Source organism: Sturnira hondurensis, unplaced genomic scaffold (genome assembly GCF_014824575.4).
Source record: "Sturnira hondurensis isolate 20B ecotype Veracruz unplaced genomic scaffold, ASM1482457v3 Scaffold0023817, whole genome shotgun sequence".
Taxonomy (NCBI): Eukaryota; Metazoa; Chordata; class Mammalia; order Chiroptera; family Phyllostomidae; genus Sturnira; species Sturnira hondurensis.
In genome coordinates this window covers 12,811,408-12,828,766 of record NW_028096448.1, presented here as the reverse complement: position 1 = coordinate 12,828,766, position 17,359 = coordinate 12,811,408, and the positions used below count along the sequence as shown (strand labels likewise).

The 17,359-nt window shown below is 45.8% G+C and overlaps 1 long non-coding RNA gene across 3 annotated transcripts; it reads left to right on the top strand.

The window, feature by feature from the left end:
- The first annotated feature begins 407 nt into the window (after window positions 1-407).
- LOC118981157 (uncharacterized) lies at window positions 408-11,326 on the top strand. 3 transcript variants are annotated; one of them, XR_005065279.1, is made up of 4 exons: window positions 408-1,890; window positions 6,613-6,700; window positions 7,681-7,761; window positions 10,894-11,326. It is a non-coding gene; the product is annotated as an uncharacterized LOC118981157 (long non-coding RNA). The 3 variants fall into 3 exon arrangements; XR_005065280.1 differs by lacking the exon at window positions 10,894-11,326 and having other exon boundaries at window positions 7,678-8,239; XR_005065278.1 differs by lacking the exon at window positions 10,894-11,326 and having other exon boundaries at window positions 7,681-8,238.
- Window positions 11,327-17,359: the final 6,033 nt, after the last annotated feature.

The window sequence follows — 17,359 nt, the reverse complement described above, 5'->3', positions numbered from 1 at the left end:
GGCGCAGGCCTTGGCACGGGGGAGTTAACACTTCATGCTTCTCGCCTCCTCTTCTGCCTGGCTCTTTTTATTTTTTTTTCTTTCCTCTCTTTCTCCCTCGCGCGCTCTCTCCGTGCAAAGTGCAAGACAGAGGTGTAGCCGGCTGGAGGAAAGGGAGGGGGAGTTTAGTTCTTTTCTTGCCTTTTAAAAAAAAAAATTGCGAAGTCCTGGGGAAAGGCGAGGCAGAGAGTAAAAGGGGGGTGGCTGAGCCGAAGAGCAGCCCGAGCTACAGTTCGAAGATGAAAAAAGATTTTAAAGCCTCTGATCCAGCAAGAAGAGTTTAAAGCAATTGCTGAGCTTTATAGCACTTGTGACGTCAGGACCAGATGGGAAATTGACTGCTACTCCAGGCCAATGGGAAGCAGCGAGAGCGGCTGCGATTAGCATAATAGTATAGAAACAAGGAAACTTTTCGGAGCTGTCAATCAGGGCCCAATCAGCTGACTGTCAGCTGGGACGCACCGGCTTAACCCTTCCAACGCCGCTGTCTCCCGGGGAGAGAGCAAAACCAGGCGCAAAGTTTGGTGCAAGAGGGGAAAGAGTTTTCCAGAGGGCCTGCGGGAACCCAGGAGGATCGAGAGAATGGTTTGCTTTACTTCTGAGTTCGACAGAGGCCTGCCTTCCGGAGCCCCAACTGGCCCACCCTTCACTCTGCCTGACTGCCCTCCCCTGCCTGCCTCGGTGCCCAGGATTGTGAATTAGCTTGGCAGCCTCCCCTCCTCCTTCCACCTTCGGCACCCAGGTGTCTGCCTTGGGGACCTTCCTTTCCCCAGCCTGGCTGTGCCCGGAGCTCAAACTTGGTCTTTGTCCCTCTCCTGGTCCCTGCGCGCGGAGGTGCAGGCGTCCTGACTGCGCGCAGGACACTGCTCAGCTGCCCTGCGGCCAGGGTGATGCGGATCTGCGGAGCAAGTCCGTTTTAATCACCCTCTTTTATAGGAGGCGAAATAAGTTGTTCAGGGGCCATTACGCTCAGGGACTGACTGCTCGAAGACGTGGTGTACCCTAGTGGGTAGCGAACGCCTACGAGAGTTAACTCCGGGAAAGCTCAGAGTCAGGTCAGTCCCGCTCAGCCCTCCGGCTTCTGACTCCGGCTTGAGTTTGACCTTTGAGATTCATATTCGTTTCTCTCTCTCTCCCAGCCTCTCTCTCTCCTCTCTCCCCCTCGCCCCCCGTCACTCACACACACATTCTTACACACACATTCATACACAGGCTCAACCACCCCTATGAAATCTGACCCCTGTTTATCAGGGTCCGCGCGCCCTTTGCACTTTTACGTTTCACTAATTATCTTATACTCGATCGTGGCGAGGAACTAGGGGGAAAACAACACCCCAGCCTTTGCAGCTCCCCGCTAAGGGTTAAATTTTAAACCGCGGTTTCTCGGACAAGCCCGGAAACCCAGAGTGGGGGTGGGGTGGGGAACTGCTTCTCCCCCTCCCCGTTGCCGAGGCTAATAACTGTTCAATGTTCTAGATCGATTCTTTTAAAGCTTATGCAAAAAGAAAAAGGAAGGAGAAGAAAAAGAACTAACAACTCTGTTTCTAAGATTTTAAAGCGATAGGCAAGTCGGAGAGACCGAGATTTATTTGGGGGAAAGCAAGAGCGCTAGCGGACCCGGCGTTTGGAAGACCAGCCTGCCTGCTTGCTTGGATGTTGGAACTGTTGATTCCTCCAATTAATGAAGTGCATTTGGTGTTAGTAATATACATACTTTTACTGTCGGGGTGGGGGAGACGTTAGGAAGGTGCATTAAAAAAAATTCTGAAAAGCCTGCAAAAGGATCGAAGAGTGAAAACTATTGTTGGACCGAGTTGGTTTTTACCTCAACAGCGCCACCTTTCGGCAAAGGTCAGTTGAAATTGATCGGTGTCCAGTTTTGTTGATGAAGTGAAAAGAAACTGGTTTCCCAAAATGGGAGGGAACAGGCGCAGAAAGTTAGTATAACTGTGGTGGGAGAATCCGACGTTGTAGGAAAAGGGCTGAAAGTAGTGCGGGCAGATGTGAGTCATTTTTCTCCCACTGTGCCCCTTGATTGTCGATCAAGGGGCCAGGGGACATAGAAGCCTTCGGAGTGTAATTCCGGCTGAGAGACTTTTAGCAAGTGGATCCCCTCTAACAGGGCCGCAAACCCTTTCAAAGTGTCAGGATGGATTTCCAGCGGGCTTTATGGCAATATCAATAGAATTAAAGTTACGTGTAATTCAGTGATAAATGAGATGCCTCTCGTAAGTAAGATTAAGTGCAGTGCTATAAAGTTGTTTATCTGAAAAGTAATTCTCAGAAAACCTGACTTCTGACACTTAGTCATATATTAAGCCCGCCTCTCGAACGTTGCACTTCAGAATGCTCTCACCCACCCCGAAGCATACTTTACTGTTTATAACGAGAACTTAGGTGTCACTCACTGGCTTTAGACAGCAGATTAAATTTGTGTTCATTTCTCAGATGCTTGCAACCTTCGGTTTCAGTAGACCCCGAGTGCCTAAAGAGATACCCCGCTGCCGCCTCCCCCCTCAAAAAAAGAGGTTTGTAGGCACATCGTAATCCTAAAAAGCCAGTGCTGTTGGCATTTTCTAGAAAAGGACCTTTTCTTTTCACCATTCCTGCAGTGAATCTGTAGTAAGGGTAGTTTGGTTTTTATGGAAATACTTTGTAGGGATGGAGTGAAGTATGTCTATTACCAGTTTGGAGAAGAAAGATTGATGGCTATGTCAATATTTAGGCAACCGAACAGAATTCCTTTGCTTGCCACATCTTAAACAGTATTTCACTTACTAATGAAGTTTAGGGATTATAGCTTATTTATTCAGAGGAAAATCTTGAACTACATAAACATATTATGTCATTTAGCATTGTTCATAGTAGCAGTTTTCTAGGCTCTTTAAAAATCATTAGCCACAAATGTCTGAAGTTTATAATTTTTCATGTAAAACACAAATTTAAATGCAGTTAGGAAGAATTGATTCTTTTTTGTTTATGATAAGTGTTTTTTATCCTTTCGTGTCACATTTTTGTTAAAAGCTGTAAGAGAGGTTATTTGCCTCTCATGAAAGTGTTTTTGGCCAGGCACACTGAAACTTCTGGATTCATAAACAACATTTATAAATAAAGTTTGCTCCTGATGAAGACCATTCGATAGCGATTCATGGCCATGCACCTAATTGTTGCAATTATATATCATTTCTAGAAATTAAATGCCCATGTTTGGGCAGTAGATGTATTATTATCTGCACATTTTTCATGGTTTAGTTTTGTACATTGCTGTCAAGCCATGGTATTTTTCCTCCTCTTATTGCAGAGTATTTTACAGTCTCCCTATTTTTCTTGAAAAAAAAAGAGAGAGGGTCAGAATTATTTTGTAGATGTGTAGTAGGGGTGCTCTCAAGCTTATCACTTAATTCTCATTTTTGTCCTTTTTACTTTATTATTTAGGGATTCACAGGGGTGTCTAAACATTTACAGTTCTCTGTGAGTGGTGTTTCTTTCCCAACAATTGAGCTCTCTCATTTTAATTAGCACTATTCAGGTTTTTGATTCTGTGCAATTACAGCCGGCCACATTTCCATCGACTTCGTTGCTCACATTGTTTGTTTCACTTCTCCCCAAGCCGAGCTAATCCAAATATGACAGGAGCCGTGTTTCGTGCTGCTTAATGTCCCCTTACTATATATATATGCTGGTAATCTCCATAGAACAATACGGAGTAATTCCGAAACCATGCATTTGTCATTATTGACCAATTCCAACCAGTGGCATTAAAGTTTCTGAAAGCCGTGAGTATTTATAGAAGAATTTTGGGAGGGAGGAGGGCGTGAGTCGAATCATGTAGATGATTGCGAAACAGTCACATCCAAAACACAGTTGTAGATTCATGTCAGTACATACACAACTATATGCAAAAAGAAGAAAGATCCTGTTCAGATCCAGATTACCAAGATTGAAAGCTAAGAAACAATGTCTGTTTTTCCTAATGGCGAGTTACCCTACTCAGGTATGTCAGGCTGGAATCTGACGTAGAGAACCTAAAGAAGAACAAAATGCATCAAGTGTGCTGGCTGCACCCTTTGTTTCTCCAGAGGCTGCTTTTGAAGGTACAGAGCTAGCCAGAGTCCACCAAATTTCACTGTGAAACCGACTAAAGGGATTTGAGAGAAGTAATTGAAGGAAAAGGCATAGACTGGTTTTAGGTTGGATGTTAGATACAGCCTTTTAACAGTCTTTAGTTAGCAGGGTAAGTAAATCACAAATCATTATTAGCAGATTCATGGAAGAAAATTAATAGGATCAGATGAGATAATCTGATAAGGGCAGACTTGCTGGGGAAACAGTCTCGCCTCATATTGCAGAATGTGAAACAACAGTCTGATTACTAGGAGTCGTTATGAATAGGTGAATTATGTGTTAAATAATCATCAGAGTAATTCAGCATTTATTAATTCTTTTCTCTTTAAGTGATTCACAGTTGTAAGTTAAAGCCGCTCTCTCTTTGAAGACACATCTTTTATAATTTTTATTGGAGGTAATTTATTATTTGCATTACCTGTATTTACTTCATCATTGAACATTTTGCATTCAAATTTATGTAATGTATTATGCTTGAGAATATATTTCTACCTGATTAGCATAAATAGTCACTTACCTCATGAATTACTAACAAAGTTTATCTTAAAATATAGGTCTTTTTATTAAGTGGAACGCAAACATATGTACAATAAATTCTGATTTTCCGGTGCTGTTAAAGAACAACTCGCATTTGGTTTCGGCAAAATGAGGCTGCAAGGGTGGGGGCTAAGCTGCAGAAGGAGGCAGCATTCAGACAAGCGAAGTTGGTAGGTTTCTTTCAAGGGGCTGTTATTTGGAGGGGGTGCCTTCCTGGGGTGGGCTGGGGGCAAAGTGTTGGAAAAGGGCCCAGGCTCTCCCTACACTGTTTAGATTGCTCACTGGCTGTCTCAGCGTGGACTGCGTGTTCTGAAAACGCCTGCAACTTATCACCTACACCTTCGTAAGGACCATGATAGCAAGTACATCTCATGGACAGAGTGTGGGTTTGCTTATTGTATGTTGAGTTTGTTTGTTTGTTTGTTTGTGTGTTTGTGTCTCCCTAGAGTTCCACCAGAGAACACAATACACATTGTTTGTTTTGCATAAACGATGTGAAAAACCCAGATGTTTTCTCCAGTGAGAATTCCTGGGCAGGTCTCCCAAAATGTGCTCTGTTCCCTTCCCGTCCTTCACCTGAAAAAGACACCCAATCTTTCCAGCAGGCAGGCCGTGATTAATAGTTTTGTGCAAACATGAACAATTGCATGCAAGGACTTTTATTGGTTTTAGGGCAACAGACAGAAAAACAAAAGGACAGGCCTCTGCCCACTAGGGCCATTCCAAATTAGCAGGTCCCCAAGCCGCCTTTTTTCTCTAGTTCTGGTTTCAATGCATAGCCCTCCCTTTAGGGACTGCTTCAATTAGGGACTGCCTGTGATTCACTCCTCCATTGTCATCCCTTTTGGTCCTATTCACAGCTTACACCCAGGAGGGAATTTGTCTCAAAAGCATTCAACCCTTCACACATTCTTACTGGGATGAAATCAGAACTGATTTTTAAAAAGGCACTAATGAAAAGAGAGACCTAATATTGGGACAGTGTTTATTAGGCTGCTTCTTTTATACCTGGTAACTCAGAAGACGGGTTGTTGGTGGTGCTAGGTCTGAAAGGTTGGGTCACTCTCCTGCCCCTGGGGATGGGGTGACTCACAGGACCTGTTCCAGAGGCATTTAGCAGCCATTCAGCCTGGGAAATGGAAGCTGGGGTTTTAGAAAGCACAGACTAGACTTAACTGCTTGTGTGATTACCAGGGGGAGTGTGTTGATGCGGCTGATTGCTGAATTGGTGAGCTTCTGAATGAGGTTGGCTGGGGGGGGGGGGGCTGAGGGAAGGGACCCCTGTGGCTCTGCTTTAGATCTCGGTTCTTGGTTGCGCAATGGGTTTTGCTGAGCTTTCTCACATACTGTTCTCTTAGTTGAACACACCCAACGTGCCCAGGGACACTCTCCCAGCATCATGCATCACGATAGTGCTCCTGATCGGACAGAGAACACAGAACAGAGAATTGGGCTAAATGACCCTCCTCACATTGAAACTTAAAGTCACATGTATAGACCTTTCGCCAGTGTTTTTATTTAGTTATTTTAAGGCAGTGATGCATGCAATCTGTTAAATACACACATTTGAACAAGGCAGAAATAAGAAGATATCAGACAAAGGAACTACCATGTTTCATCTGCACCCCAATCGAATCCTTGTTTCAGGTGTTACCATCTGCCATAATTTAGGCCTATGCATATACCTTTTACAGAATGGAACCGTGGTATATATACAGTTCTTTAACTTGGGTTTCCTACAAAACATGTATCTACCTAAACTGCAAAGAGTGGCTTGAAGCACCCCTCTCTTTGTTGGCAGAATTCATGTAATAGACTCTCAGACTGGGGTGGGTGGGGAGTTCAGAGATCTGGCCTTAAACTGCTCCTACCAATCAATGATCAGAATCTTTTTACGACATTCTGGCACAGGAGTGGACAGCATGCAAGATCAATTTTACTAGGCCCAGCAGACACGGTGCCTAGGACCCATGAGACTGTTTGGAGCCCAGGGAAACATGTAAGTTTCTTCTAAAATCAATGGGAAAGAAATGAATATAATGTTGTGTGGATTATATCTGTCATTTTACCAACATAGTTATATAATTAAATTTTTATGGAAGAAGGGGACCACAGAAACTGAAATGACTAGGACCCACATAAGTTCAAGTGTCGTCCCCACAGCATGTGCTTGATTGCCTCCAGTGACAGGGTGCTCACTACCTATCAATGTTACCTTACATCCTCTCCATCTATTTTCCTACAGTTCTTAAGGTTGTCAGGAAATCTTTTGGTTTGTTTGTTTGTCTAGTATGAAGTCGTATCCCCGTCTTCTGTACACAAGTCCTAATTTCATACACTCATGAGGCCAGGTATAATGAGTCTGGATATCCCCCATGCTCTCTGGGAAGTAGAAGGCAACCGGTGTGATGACACCTCCCTGCCTTTGGTATTCCATTCTAAACAAAGTCAGTGCCTTTAGCATTCCACTTAGGCCTGAATTTTAAGTACCCCCGCCTCCAGGCAGCTGACTCCCAGATGGGCCCACCTAGCTATTGTTCCCCTCAGACGGTTCAGGTCCTAGAACTGAATCCAGATCGCCAGGTGTGAACCCCTCATCACAGAGAAACTGCCAGCCTCCACCTCCCAGAGCCACATTCTGGCTGCTGCCCCTGCAGACCGTAATTGCACCAGCCTCTCGGCAGACACGTAACACCAGTGACTCATCGCGTGCGGCCCCAGGTCTTTTCTTCTCACATTTCCCCATCTTCTCTTTGTGTGCCCATCCGTTTGAACCCAAGCACAGAAATGTGCACCATGCCTAGTTGGCTTCTTATTAGGTTCAGCCTGTTCCCTGCTTGTCTGAATCTCTATGGATCTAGAATGTGCCATCGACTGGTTTTAATCTGCTACCCAGCTTTGTGCCAGCTGCAAATGAAATTGATGTGTGTGTGTGTGTGTGTGTGTGTGTGTTTAAGTGTCTTAACTTCTCTGAAGCAGGTCCCTCACCTGCAAAATCAGATACGGTTGGGATCAGAGATTGTGCCTGTGGTGCGAAGCTATGGAGGAACTCCGTGAATGGTTGGTTGCTCTTTGAATTTCCTACCACCTCCCTGAGTTGTTGGGAACAGCATTGGAAGGGCGAACCCCCTGGCATCTCAGTAGAGACTGTCCTTCCCAACCCTAATCATTACACAAAATGACCTGCCCGATTATTCAAGTCTCCCAGTGGACATTTTCAATTAAAATGGGCTTATAACATCTCTAATAATCAGGGGAATGCACAGCAAAGCCATGATAAGATATCACTTCACACCTGTTATGGCTATTATCAAAAAGACAAAAAATAAGCGTTGGTGAGGATGTGGCATAAAGGGAAGCCTTATACACTGGTGGTAAGAATGTAAGTTGGTGCAGCCATTATGGAAAACAGTGTGAAGCTTTCTCAAAAGCTAAAAACAGAACCACCATATGGTCCAGAAACCCCACTTCTGGTGTCCATTCAAAGGCAGTGAAACCAGGACCTCGACGGGCTCCTGCGCTGCCGTGTTCATGGCAGCAGCACGCACAGTGGCCTGAGCCTCAGTCGCCACCCCCAGGGAGTGGGTGAAGAAAACGTGATGTGATATACAGTATGAGATATGACACAGCCTTAAAAAATAAGGAAATCCTGGCGTTCGTGACCACCTGGGTGAACCTGAAGGCTATTATGCCAAGTGAGATAAGCCAGATACAGAAAGACCAATACTGTACGACCTCACTTATATGTGGAATCTAAAACAAGTCACACTCACAGAAGCAGAGAGTGGAATGGTGCTTGTCAGGGGCTGGGGGTGGGGGAAATGGGGAGACGCTGGTGAAAGGTATAGACTTTCAGTTACGCAGGGTGAGTAAGTTCTGGTGTCTTAATGTGTAGCGCAGTGATGACAGAGTTACCACAGCATTGGATGCCTGGACTTTGCTAAGAGGATAGCTCTTGTGTTCTTGCTACACACACACACACACACAGGAAATAGTAACTATATGAGGTAATGTATATTTTTAATAGTTTGAGGTAATCAGTTCACAATGTATATGTATAGCAAAACATTACATTGTGCACCTTAAATATATATAATTTCTATTTGTCAATTATACCCCAACAAAGCTGAAAAAACTGAATTAGCCTATTTGGTAATTGGGGTAATTTGGAACTAAATTACCCCATCTGAATGTCGTCCACATATTTCTCTAATTAATTCTAAAATAACTTTACTTTCCTATGGTGTAGACAAAGCTCTCTGTCAAAGAGGGCAGATTAGTTAATTCTCTGGTATGTCACCCATCCTGATCTTTACAAAGCGTTGACCTGTCAGAAATGTGTAGGAGTTGTCTAACGTTGGGACCTCGGAGACTAGTGAAAAATAGATGGAACCTAGGAAAACTATGCAGAAGAGCTCTGTTTACGTTGAAAGCATCTCTGAGATCTGTTCTTCCATCCCTGGTTTTTGTGGTTGCTGTGGCGTACATTGCCAGCTTCCCTGTCGTTTCCTGATGCCAGTTTTGAAGCTGGGAGGCTCCGAGCTGTTTTCTTGAACAGAAAGAGTTCAGAGTTTCCAGCGACCACCTTGAGCTGCAACAGGTTCCCCCTGGTCTCTCGAATGGCTTTTGCAGGAGCTGCCTTCATGGCTCTCATCTCGCCCCTGTCAGAGCTGCCTGGGAATGAGAGCAGCAAGGAGCCTGTGAGGTATTTATGACCTGCCAGCTCTGGTCGGGGTCCTGCCTAAGGCCTTGGTGCTGACTGGCTCTGGAGGAATGACAGAGACTCTTCAGACAAGTGTCACTGACTGTGGACTCCAGGCTTCATGAGGAGTTGCTTGCTGGTCAGGGACGAATGATGTGGGTGACAGCAGGTTGGGGTGGGGGAAGAAGGGCCCTCCTGAAGACAGGCTATTAATTCACCCTGTGACCTCAGCAAAATGCTCCACTGTCTTCCTCTAACTCATTTTTCCCCCAGGCTGCAAAGGGATTAAACTTCTTGAAGATGTTTAAAAAAACCTCTGGATTGCGTGGAGGGAATGTTTTCGGCCCTTGAGGTTGAACAGAGGTGGGCAAACAGGGACACCTGCAGCTAAGGTGCTGGCTGTTGTAGAACACTGCTGAGCCAGTGGGATGAAGTTGGAACGCCTTTGGGGGCGGAATAGCAGGGCCACACCCTCCCTCACCTCCACGCCACAGGGGGCTGTGGTTTCAGAGCCTCTGGTGGCAGAGCAATGAGGGGGGAAAGCATGGATTTCTCAGGGTCACTGGGCAGGCAAGGAGACATATTCAGGAGATGCTGTGCTTTGGCAGCAGGCTGGCAAGTGTGTGAATGCTACTCCATCCCAGGAGTGAGGTGTGGGCTAGTGAGTTGACCAAGCTGGGCCTCAGTGTCCTCTTCCATCAAAGGTCAAGAGGTTTTTGTGGTCACAACGGGCATGTGCATCTGTGCTGGGCACATGTCACCCTGGCGGGTGCTCAAACGGAAGAAATCTATCGGCCTGCACCAACATCTGTGTTGATATTCTTCTTACACATTAATGATTCTAGTGCATGGGAGGGACCCAGGAAATGTTTTCTTTTCTTCTGTGTTTTATGCTTCTGACTTATAGTTACTCTGAACCTTGAGTAGATTGTTTTCTCTCTCCTGAGTTTTGCAGAATTTGCTCACCTGGAACTCCGTTTCTGTTCTTCTTCCCTGCCTCCGTCCTATCTCCTGACTACTTTCTACTCTTCTTCAGGTCTTGGATTTCCTCTCAAAGGGCTCACCTGAGTGCTTGTGCCCACTGGCTCCAAAGCAGGCAAGGTGTCCAGTCTCTGCACTCACTGCCATAAAGTCCTCATGGTACCACATTAGTTCCCCACCGACCCTGTGTGAAGCCTGAACTGACACCTCTCATCGCTCCATCTCCTTTGCTCACTGCAGTGCTTGGCATACAGCAGGTACTCAAGAAGTGCTCATTAAATGAAAGTGACTAAACACACGCTTAGATTACCACCTCGTTTATGAAGTAATAACCCACACAGAATGTGCTGCCAAGTGTCCCAGAAAACGTGACTTCGACAGGGACAGGGTGTCTGGTTGCCGTGTCGCAACAAGGCAATCTTACACTCACCTCTCCCTAGTCCAACGGGCACGTCCCTCAATTACCAGGATGCTTATCTTGTTCACTAATTAGCCTATATCTTCCCCAGATGGAGCTGGGTGGAAAACATGGTTCAGATGTTTGGGACCAGGAACCAAAGTGGAAATCAGTACCTCTTGCTGGGATGAAATTTTGGCTGAATGAAGGGATGCAGTGAAATATCTGGGTAGGGAAGGTGCATCGTTCCTTTTCCAGCACCAGCCACTGCCGCCGCTGAAGAGGGCCCTTTTCAGCCTTGAGTCACAGCTGCTTAAAGGCACACGGACACTATTTTGTGAGCATCAAATAAGAATGCTGGCCCATCCCCGAGTTCACATGCCCACATCGTGCTCATTTTTCAAGGCGCAGCTCGAGTGCAAGGCTGCACACGAAGTGCAGCGCAGGGACTGGTGTCTAAAAAGCATTTAATAAAGGTTTGTGGTTAATGCAATGCCACCGCCTCCCAGAAGCCTCACTGGCTCCTGCCTTTCATTTGCAGATCCCCACAGTTAGAGCTTGACCAGTCTTCTGGAACCTTCTCTAGCTTTGGGGAGCAGCAAAATATAGTAGTTCAGGCAGAGAAGGACTTACGGTGGGGCTCTGTTACTTACTCACTGTGCTGTCTCTGAGGAGTTCTTTATGGGCCCTTTGACTCTTGGTTGTCAGCAAAGGGTGGAATACCAATGAGCTTTCTTTGAGTTGTAGGTGAAAACATTTTGGTCTAAATTGGCTTGGCAGAATGGGAAGGTCTGTGCCCACATGACCAGAAGGTGTAAAGACAAAGCTGGTTTCAGGGGTGACTAGGGGATTGGAGTCATATGATGTCACTGATGTGCCTTTTTTTACCCGTAGTCCCTGTGCTTTACTGATTGGACTCCAACAGGGCTTCCTACAGGAGATGATGGTTATAACAGCTTCAGTTCTAAATCCCCCCAGGGAAGGTCCAATGAGAGTCAATCTGAGTCCCCAAAGGGCATATCAAAATGATGGTTTGAGTCAACAAATTGGTCTGGGTCATTTTGTTATCCACCCACGCTTGAACCAGTCTCTGTGGCGAAGGATGAAATATGCTGATTGTCTCGGAGTCCACCGTGGAGTGGGCAGGGCCTGGGGGACTTCTCTGCGCCTCTCTGAATGTGGTGGAGGAGCCACCCCCACTTCAAGACCATGGAGCCCCACCCCTAAGTGGTAATATTACTAACTGCCAACATGTACACGCTCCTCCCCCAGGGCTTGTCCTCAGTGGTAACTCATTGATCTTGACAATGGTCCTCTGAGATACGTGTTGCTGTTATTTGCATTTGACTGAGGAGGAAGCTACGGTACAGAGCTATTACAGGGTTTTTCCAAGGTCACTCAGCAGGTGAGTGGTACAAGGTGTGAATCCAGGTGTGGTTGAAAAATCCCTGCTCCCAGTAGTTGTTTCCCTTCATTATCTATCACAAGAAGGAGATGGGTAATAAAGTAATGGACAGATGGAGATACACTATTTCGGCCTTGGCCGGTGTGGCTCAGTTGGTTGGCGTATTGTACCGTTAACTGGAAGGTCGTGGGTTCGTTCAGTCCCGGTCAGGGCACCTGCCTAGGTTGCAGGTTCAGTCCCTGGTCAGGGCATGCGTGAGAGGCAACCAATTGATATTTCTCTAACTCTCTCCCTCTCCTTGTCTCGGAAATCAATAAGTGTGTCCCTGGGTGAGGATAAAAAAATAATGGAAAAATAAAAAGAGCCATATTTTTAAAAAAGATATACTATCCTAACTATAAAGTAATGTAATGTAGTTTAGTGTAGTATAATGTAATATAAGATAACATAACACAACAGCATTGTATATCATACCGTACTGTATCATATCACATGGCAGGCTTTGGTAAGGGGCAGCCCTGCTTTGTATCCATCTCAAGAACACCCATCACCAGTCTGGAGCATCAGAGATGTCTAGTGAGGATGGGCCAGCTGACCAAATGAATCATTTTACCTGTGCAGTGTGACACCTTTGATCTAAAAGTCCTGTTTCTGCCATGGCGATGTCATTATTATTACAGTCCTATACTTGTCTCAGTCACACGAGAAGAACACGTGATTAAAAGGACAACACCAAAGACAGATCAAGTGAGCTGAACTCTGTAGACCTGCGCCACCCTGGCTTCCAGTGGTGGTGGGTGCCTACAGGTGTCGGGCTGACCCTGCTCACCTTAGACCGTCTGCCTGACACTCTTGGTGGAAACCACCCGAGGAAGACGGCTTTACGGGTGGGTGGAAAAGGAGTGAAATGGCAAATGTGACTGATACAGAGCTTTCCTAACTTCATCTTTTCCTTTTCTTAAAAAAAAAAGTCTATCTTTTGAAATTTTTGTGATGATCCCTAAATCGGCGTTGACCGCACACAAACATGCGTGGGTCCGTTTGCAGGTTGGTTTTGCGTGTTGAAGTGCATGGGATGTGCTGAGAAATGAAGACTTTGTGTCTTGTTCAATCATGAGCGTGTCCCCCTCCTGACCTTCTCACAGAGCACCTGTGAAGGCCAATAAAAACCCTTGGGTTTCCTCACTCCATTCCTCCTCCCACCTTACAGCCTTGTGTTATTTTGTGAGGCATTTAATCAAAGCACAAAACAATTCCAATAATGCCCCTGAAATTATGTTCACATCTACAATCAGAATTGCCAATATCTCGCCTCCCTCTGCCATCCTGGAGTCATCTGATTTCAGTTCCCTTGTGGTGACTAAGAGTCTAGGCATTAATATAACACCCACCAACTTTATTGAAATTTACTGTCAGAAAGGTCTGTCTCCAGAAACTCCCTGAGCCGAATGTAGCTGTTGTGCCGGTCCCTCTTGGCCACTGCACAAGTCCGTGTGTTTTCTTTGTAGTGGAATCACTTCCCAAATGTGGGCACCGGCATGAGGCTGCTATCCATATTTATGTGACCAGGAGGCAAGGCTCGGCTTAAAGCTACCTGCTGGCAGAATTCAGCTTCTAGAAGCTAGCACTCTATTGTCCACATTCTTACCTTTTCAGCAACACCGGTGTGATTTAGTGGTGATGTAATAATAATGGTGATGACAACAACAACAATGAGAAGAATAATAGAGCTACCAGTGCACAGGGAATACTGGGGAGGGACAAATGATGCAAACTCCATGAAGAAGCAGCAATTAAAATCCGGAATATGGGAAATTCTATGAGACATGTGTTCTAGTTTCTTGCACCATTAAATAACCTGGAAAAGACAGGGGTGGGGGAGGACTGTTGCAATGGGGACAGACCGTCTTTTGGGAGGTGGCTCACGGCAGCGGACCAGTGAGAGAGCTGCCTGGAGGGAGGAGCAGACGCATGTGCTGCCCACACTGCCTTCCCTTTCCCACGCCTCCCCCTCCACCCTGGCTGACTCTGACCTGTGAGATGCCCTCCGTGGGGAGGCCTTCTTTGACGGGCTCTCCTCATCTGAGAGGGGTGATGCGTTTCCACTCGCTGCTCGAAGGGCCCCCTGGCATGACTTCTGAGACTGAACATTGCAATTATACATCTTTTTAATTTAAAAAAATGGAGGTAATTGAAGTCCACATGCAGTTAAAAGGAGTAATACACAATAATATTTACTGTACGTGTACATTCATTTGACTACCACCACTGCCACCAAGAGACAGAACATTTGTGTCACAACGACCCCTCCTGCAGGCCTTTTTAATGGCCTTTTCCTTATCTGTTTCCCTCATCGTTCCCTGGGTACCACAAGCCAGGGGTCTTATGTTTAATCTCTGTGTCCTGGTTTGTGCTAACTCCAACCGGCACATGGCTTTTAGGGGGTCCCGCGTGATTGCCGTGGAATAGGTTCAAATTCTGCGACACTAAGAGAGTGGGGAATTAGGAAGGCTTTGGGAAAGAGGGAGGGAAAACATCCGAAGTAGCAAAGTACTAAAGAGACACAACGTATTGGGCCTTTTCTTCCATAGAGGATTGTGAAGATCTCAGGGGTAACTGCCTTCAACAATCACCTGTTCGGGCGATAACGAAGAGAGACTTGAAGCAGGGGAGGCACGGATTTCTCTGTGAAATGAAGCATGAACACCAGACTTTTATTTTCTGGTTCTAATTTGCTTCCTTTGGCATCGTCTTTCCATGAATATGGGGGCTTTGAGTTTAATGCACTCGAAAATTACGGACTGGGGACATGTTAGGCCTGGTGGGCAAGCAATCTGAGCAAGGAGTTGGAGGCACCTGGCACGAGTCTCGGGATTTGTCTCCTCTAGACTATGTCACGACAGACTTGGCAGAGGGCAAGTTTTCTTCCACTGGGCTTAGCCCAACTCTTGCATTTCATCCTACTAGTGGAGGAATTTTCAGAAAATGTCTTGGAGTAGCAGGGACCCTTAAATGATCCCCAACTACCTAGTCATGTGCCTCACTGATGCAAGAAGATGCCTGTGAGACTTCCGACTTGCTAGGTTCCATTGAATGAACAGGTGTCAAAGCATGCCAAGCCCAGGAATTGAAAAGACAGTGACCAGTTGACCCATCATTGAGATCATTAAGTGTCAGGTCTTCACATAAGGAAAAGGCTTATTGTATGTCAGGCTTTGCACTAGCTGTGCAGATAAAGGGGTAAAGAAATCCTGTCACTCATTCATACATCATTCCATCTGCCTGCCTGCCCATTCATCCGCCCATCCATCCAATCATCCATCCATCCATCCATTTTTAGGTCCAGAGTGCAAAACTTGTTTGTAACCCCAGAGGACATGAGAAAGGCCACTGAGCCAGCCGTAGTCTTTTGAATGTGTCTGCAATATCTTCTAGGCATAAACATATCTTTGCCTCTCAGACACAAGAACACTGACCCCTCAGAATATATGCGAAAGAGCTTATCCATGACAAAAAGAACCAACGTTATTTTCCTCCTGCTTTAAGTAGGAAATAAACTTGAGCAGCTGAACAGAAAAGGAAACTAGTGTTGTGGATATGTTCCCCACCCCCATCCCCAGTACTTAATATATTTTAAGTTTTGGTTTACCAGAAGTGAAAACTCATGGAATATTATTTTCTTCCTCACTGGTATCGGTTCACATCTCCAGGGGAATCTACTGCCCGTGGAATGCACTGCGATTATTTCGTTTCACCAGGGGAAGAACAAGAACCTCCTAACAACCTCAGTAAAGCCTTCACCAGGTTCCCCTGTGATGGACCACACCTCACAGTCAGAAGTCCACCCAGAAGTCCACATCAGGGGTCCCCTTCTCATTTGTCTCAATCGTGAAGGCCAACTGCCTTGGATGGATCGAACATTCTCTTGAAGTTTAAAGGTGTGTGATCTGGAACCCAGTTTATGGGTTCAAGTGCTCACCTGAAACAACAGAGGGTAGGTGCCATATGATGAAAGCTCCTATCATTCTGTGCTGCACTGATCTTCTCCAGCTATTAGAAATAAAATATAACTGGCTGGTCACCTAATTTATTCAAATACAGTGATATATTCTCATGGTAAGTACCCTTATGGCAAATTCTTATCTATATAGATTTTGCACAAATCTTTACATTATGCTGCTGGAAGTTGGACAGAGAAAAGGCACAGTGAGCCAGTGAAGGGAAGGAGAAAAGATACAGGGAAAATAAAGCCAGTACTTAAAATTGTGCCCTCGCTGGTGTCTTACAGGAGCAGAGACGCTATGATGGGTGTGAGAAAGTGGAATGTAACTGGATTGGGGCACTGTGGTGTCTTCAAGTTCACTGGCATGAAGTTGGTACAGACACATATCTTTACATGACTTATGAGGTTAAGAGAATTATTACTGACAGCACATTCAGAGACAGGACTTTTCTCATTGCTCTAAGAGAGTCGACACTTACATCTTGTCTTAACAAACCCTGATGGATGGGATGTTCAGGATCATTTGGGAGAGTCATTTCGGCTCTCGAGGCTCTGCTTCTTCTCCCTAAAATGTGGGAGCCATGCCAAAGGACCACAGGAACTGCCATCCTCCAAGTCCACACATCTGTATGTGTGTCCATGTTTTTCAAAGCTACTTCTGTTTCAAAGCATGTGGCTGTGTCCCCGCCCAGTGCCTGGTCCATGGTAGCCAGAAGCAACACCTGCTTTTCATCTTATTTCATCTTGGGAACCCCTGGGAGGTGTCAGTATACCCACTGGAGTATCATCTCTGTTGCAGAAACAGTTAGTTTCACTCAAACTATCAACCAAGACATATATTATCGTTAAAGCTAACACTCCTTTATACAGTGCTTCTGAATTTCCATGGGAAGGAAAAGTCTTGCCCAAGTCACAGTGGGAATGGGCAGGGCCAGGACCAGATCTCTCCGGACTTGTGATGGCCACAAGCCTGCACCGCCTCTCCTCTTCGTCCTCGTCCTCGCTGAGATGAGCTTCCTTAGGTACCAGACGGCTCCCCTCGCTCTGGGAGGCTCCACTATAGCCGAGCTCGGTGAAGTCCGGCACCTGCACCCAATCAGTAGGGCTGCTGCCGTTATCACTAATCATCAGCCTATGGAGAGAATTCATAGAAATGTGTGGCTTGGCTTG